Source organism: Corvus brachyrhynchos, unplaced genomic scaffold, assembly GCF_000691975.1.
Source record: "Corvus brachyrhynchos isolate BGI_N302 unplaced genomic scaffold, ASM69197v1 scaffold115, whole genome shotgun sequence".
NCBI classification, from domain to species: Eukaryota; Metazoa; Chordata; class Aves; order Passeriformes; family Corvidae; genus Corvus; species Corvus brachyrhynchos.
The window spans coordinates 10,125,750-10,131,539 of NW_008239553.1; the positions used below are offsets into that span (position 1 = coordinate 10,125,750).

At 39.5% G+C, this 5,790-nt stretch overlaps 1 protein-coding gene across 12 annotated transcripts in view; it reads left to right on the top strand.

Annotated features, from left to right (window-relative positions):
* Positions 1-223: 223 nt before the first annotated feature.
* Positions 224-5,790, top strand: part of NUMB (NUMB, endocytic adaptor protein) — a 58,066-nt gene continuing 52,499 nt past the window's right edge. For 5 of the 12 annotated variants that reach the window (XM_017741874.1, XM_017741884.1, XM_017741877.1 and 2 more), the window contains exon 1: positions 225-364. The gene's annotated coding sequence lies outside the window, so the exon portion shown is untranslated. Of the gene's footprint in view, positions 365-5,790 lie in introns of all 12 variants that reach the window. The other 7 variants (XM_017741880.1, XM_008639489.2, XM_017741882.1 and 4 more) reach the window with 4 other exon arrangements.

Below are 5,790 nucleotides of genomic sequence, written 5' to 3' on the forward strand. Positions count from 1 at the left end.
GTTTCCCAAAGTGTTTCAGTGTACCTGAGGTTTAGGTTTCCCAAAGTGTTTCAGTGTACCTGACCCACGATGAAGGCTGTCCAGGCCCTTCCTGTTGCATGTCACGTCTGGATGCCTAATGTGAGGGAGTGTGGGTGGTGAAGAGAATTTGCAGGGAGTGTCTCAGGGCAGCCTGTCCAACGAAGCCTGTGTCACATGTACATTCTTGCCTTACCTTCTGTCTCTTGCAGAACTTTACCTTTTCATGCTCTGAATTTTGGAGAACTCTATCATCTGGATTTATTTGTCTGTAGTGTAACTGACCAAGTCTGTATGGGTAATAATCTGTGGAGTCCTTAAAACAGCAGACTTTTTTTTTCAAATGGTAAGTAAAGTGCTATGGAAACCAACAACTTAATACTATAGGTAAAAGTGAATGTTTTGTAGTTTTCACATCCTAGGTGGACTGGATTCAAATTATTGAAGGAGGTATTTGTTAGCACTTGTTTGAAATAGGTACAATGCACTCTGTCAGTTCTCCTTTCTTTGACTGGTTGTGTAATCTGTTTATTCCCTGAACTAAGCTTGTGAATTTCCCCATAATTTCTTAAAAACTGAATACCACATCTTTTTGTCTTAATTTTTTGTGAGCTTTAAATTTGAGAGATTCTGTGGAAGATTATAAATTAATTGCGGGGCATCCTCAGGAAGTTTTTTCCTTTTTTAAATGTGTATTCTAAAATAGCTGAGAACCTCGTGTAGAAGTGCTTTTTATGTTCTCTGAACTCATATCAACTTAAACCTTTAACTTCAGTGAGATCTTTGAAAAGTCCTTCTAATTGTACCCATAGGAGAATCTTTAACCACTTAAATTCAGAAAAGGTTACTAGTTAATGACATGTTGAAAGTTTGAACCTTTGAAATGTAATATAATATAAATGTAAATAAACACTGGGTGTTCTTACAGTGTATTTAGTAGATAAATTTAAATGTTTCTGTAGTTTGAAGACTTAAGTCTTGCTTGGATTTAAACATCATACTCATTAAGCTGATGCTATTAATATTCAGACTTGTCAAAATCTATTTCCTCTGTGATGCCAGTCAATAATTCGTTACTATAAAAGCTAGATAAGATGTCATTTAGCAATAGCTGTGCCAATGATGAAGTAAATTCTTTTTATTCATGTTTTAGTTGTTATGTCCTTAGTTTTTTTTCTTCTCAGACCTGGGACATAATGCTGAGTCAGTAATACTGACACACGTTGCCACATTGCCTGCTCCCATAATCTCTGGGTAACTGTACCTACAAAAAGCACATTGATTCTTTTCTTTCCCATTCCCAAAATAATTTATAAAGAAGAATCAGAGTCAGAGGTCTAGGTTCTGATTTTGTACCATAGTGAGCATAGATTAACTTCATATGATGGTCATCAACCTGGGATACTTAGGTTTTACAGAGGTGTTCAGTCATCCCTCTTGCTGGTGTATTGCAGTTCCTTTGGTCCCTTCTGGAGTCTCCCTTCAAACAGAAGCTGAAAGCTTCAAATGTTGTAGCTGTGTTAATTTTACTGACATAGCCATTTTTATGTGTAACATAATACTATTATCCAGCAGGAAATACAGTCTCCTACTGTGAATCTCAAGACTATCAAATATTTTAGGAATGCTTTCTAACCTTCTTTCTAGCATCAGGGAAATAAGTATGTCAAATAGTCCTGTTCTGCACCATCCTCTATCCCTTTAGGAAAAAAATTTACAAGTTTGCTTTAGGTGTCTTCACTCTTGTGAAATGTAAGATAATTTTAGAAATTCTATTCAGATATTCATTGTTTTGTAAATCCAGAGTGGCTTCTAGAAGGGGAGTGTAGCAGTAGCAAAATTTACAAAATCCTTTTTAGTAGAAAAGACACCTATAGAGATATTTTGAAAAGTAAAAATATTCTTAGTAGAACAACACCCTCCCCTCCCCATCAAACAAAAAAACAATGAAAAAAATAGGAGTAAGACCATTTAATTGTAAAAGCTGGAGCAGATAATATGTATGTTCAGCTATGATCTTAAGCTTAGGCAAATTTTAGGTATGTTCTGTGAAGTTAGCTTATGTGGTCAGTCAGATCTTTTGGGTTTTTTGCCTTACTAGTTAATCTGTTTTTTCACACAAATTTTACTTGTTTTATGTAGAAAAGATAAATTCAGTAACGCAATTGTATGCACTGGTATGTAATATACAAGGGGAATTTTTTGTAGCCCAAGCTTGTGATTTCTTTCCCAGCCTTATTTCTCAGTTGCTCTGTTTTTGTGAGAGTTCAGAACATGCAGGCTGTATGCCTTAAAGTAGGCCATTTCCTGAATCTCCTCTTATTCCTTAATTTTGTGTAGCTGGAACTTTGCTCGGTGTCTAATTAGTATTTTGGTCTCCCACATACAGCTCCAATCTCCTCCTGTATCTCCAGCACTGGATATTTATAGCAAGCCCGCCTAAAAGCTTTATTCCAGCGGTGAGAAACTGACTGAGTCGCACATTGTGATTCCTCCTGCGCCCATGTCTGTGACCAACTGTGGAGTCTTGGCATGCATTGCATTCCTGGGTGTGGTTGTAGGACAATCCAAGATAACCTCAGTTATCTTGGCTTTGCTACAGCAGCCTGTTGCATTTTAGAAGTTCATGTTAGAGGCTATGAAAAGCATTTAATTCCAGACTCTGAAGTTACTCTGTTACCTTCATCTTTAGTCCTTTTTTGTAAGCATTTAGGAAGAGAGACATTATATAAGGAATAAAAAAGGCCTGTGTAGATCACTAACTTGGTATTTTAAAATTTATGTAGTTGTGATTGCTTGTCAGCTTTGGGGTTTAGAATCCAGGGCACTCTGAATTTCATCCTTTTCTTCTGCTACAGTTTCAGGGTTTTGTCTTGTAACACCAGTAAGTCTACTCCCAGTCAGAATGACTGTAGTGTTTAATCTTGAGAAGCTTCTAAAATGCAAGTTGATGGACAAAAACAGGACTCAGCCTTGAGTTAAACTTGAAAACAGAAGGACCAAGTACAGGAAAGAAAACCATGACTGAACATGGAAAAAACCACTGTAGCTGTCAGACATGATGCATGGACTGCAACCCTTTCTGGTGATAAGGAACTTCCAATAGGCAATGTGAATATGAGTGTACTGGAAACTGTTGTCACTTGATGGTGTTGTCATCGCTCAGACTCAAAACTTGGAAGGGCTGAGGAAGTTCTGTCGGTTTTTGTAGCCAAACACTGTTTACTTTATGAAGATGTTTCTGTATAATCCCTGTGTAAACAGTGAAACAGTGCTGGTGGTCAACTTCCAGTGGGTGCATTTCACAATAGAGAGAGGTAGAAAAGGAGAACCTGATTTTTGCAAATGTGGCCCCTTCCTTTGTAGAGTATTTTCTTACAGAGAGTGAGGGAACAATATAAGAACTCTGAACTCGTTAAATAGTTAATTTATCCTCAATAAAAAAGGAGTGACTAAAGTAGGCTGCCCTTGAAAATAGTTACTACATTTGCAAATTGACAGATTTCATTGAAGAAGCCTTGTTTATGTAAAATATTGAGTGTAAATAGCTGAAGAACATGTTATTGCATTCATGATTGATCTTCTTGGGTGAGGCTTGTGAGTTCATCAACTTTGCCTGACCACTGCAAAATACCAATTTGGCGTTACTCTTAAATATGGTTAGTGTGAAATTTGAGGAAAAGGTGTTTGTGGCTTCCAACAGTACTTTTTGAGGCATGTGATTCAAATGCTTGTAGACACTTGCATAATTTTACTGTTACGAGACTAAATTGGTCAGAGAAGCGTATGTAATATCTACCTGGCTTTTTCTGCTCCTACTTTATAGAAAGTTCTGTGATATAGGAATCCAACTTCTCAAGTCTCAGTGCTGGCAAAGTTGTGTCTTTATGCTTGTATTTAGAAGGGAAGGCTTTATATAAATGCTTTTGGCATTTCTTATTTACAGTGGTTAGACTGCTATGATATTGAAAAAAATCTCTTATAGAGAAATGAAGAGTTTTGTAGTTCTTGTTTGAGAACCCTTTCCTTTTCCAGAAAGTAATACCACTGGAGGAGACCACTGCCTTTAGACCTGCTGTTTGTTTGATGCGATGTGTGCAGCTTAAAGAGAGCTGCAGGTAAGATGATCTCAGGAGGTGGAGTTTGAGCTGGGAAGATGCAGTGCAAACCATAGGCAGAGTAGAAGGGTGGCTCTGTAATATAGATAATTGAAGTGCACCTTATGGACAATCAGCCTTTGGAATTAAATCTGACCTTTAAGAAGTAATGTGAGGTACTAGCAAGTGCTTGATAATGTGAGTAGGGAGACCTTAGCCATTCTGCTGTAGACAGCCTTTGGCTTGCTAGAGCTTTGTTGATGTATTTTTGCAAGACACCAGTTGTCATTGGTTAACCAAGGGTGAAGATTGCTAAAGCTGCTGGAAGAACAGTACAGTTTGAGTGGATTTTCTAAGTCTTGCCATGCGCACCAATGTTTTCTGGCTAAGTGAAATGTGTGCCTTTGCTAATCTCAAAGGGACATAAGGTGATGCTTGGTCCTCCAGGGGTTGTGGTAAAGACTCTTATACAGAACTTCCCAGCAAGAAGGGATTGTCACAAGATATTCTGAGTTGAAAGGAGCCTACAAGGATCATCAAGACCAGCTCTTAAGTGAATGGCCCGTATGGGGATCAAACCCACAACCTTGGGCGTTATTAGTACCATGCTCCAACCAACTGAGCTCCTCAGTGGCACATTATGCCAACTTCTTAGGAGATCTGATTTTCCTAGAGCAGAATAAGCTCACTTTCTGCCTCAGTTCAGTACCTATGTCACCAAGTCACTATTTGCATTCCCTGCTCGTAACTTCGTTCCTGTGAAAGTAGTAAATAAGGTGGAGTTTAATATATGTAGAGGAATTGTAATTGAGGAATGTATAATTGATTCCTTGTGAAGGAAGGTGGTGTTGTCTTCCATCTAATTTTATTGGCATTCTGAATGGTGTTACCTTGTGGGGGTCCCTCCCCTGCCGTGTAGCCCTGGCAGAGGGGCCCTGAGGGCACAGACACGGGGTTTCCCTGCCCCTGCTCAGCCTCGTTCCCATTGGTTGGTTTGTGTTCCCTGCGCGGGCAGAAGGACCCTTGGTCCCGTGACTGGAACAGTTCCTGAGCACAGCCCCGGCCATGCGGCTGGAGAAATAAACATCTCTGAAACAGCTATCAAGAATCTGTCTGTCCATATATATTTCCTTTCCACGGGACTCCTGGTTTGATATATGCGTGTTGCAGGATCCCCACTGCAACAAATGGTGGAGATTTGTGAGCAGAACGATCCCCGATCCCTAAGCGACTGATTTGTGTGAGTAAACCCTGGAAACTTTGGATTCCTCTTCTTGGTTTTGCTTTGCTATTCCGTATCTAAACTATGGAGGAACGGTGGGAAGACTCTTGGCTCTCAGAGCCGCATATGGACATTTATCTTAAACTTAAAGTGATTCTTGAACAACGATTTGTAAATTTTAGCTTGATTCAAGCTCAAAAAGAGCTGAAACACTTCCTGGCATGGTTGTTTAAGAACTTTTTCTATGTTTCTTGGGATTTAATTCTTACGAAGGGCTTTTGGAAAACCGTTTGGACACAGTTAATACTGGAGTCAAAATATATGCCGATGGAAGAATATTTTCGTGAATATTATTTCGTTACCGAGACTGTTGAGCAATGTCAGCTGTGTCCTGGCGAAGGGAAGCCTGGCGCAGGGACCGGGCGGCCCAGGCCACGTGCACCGAGCGCTCTG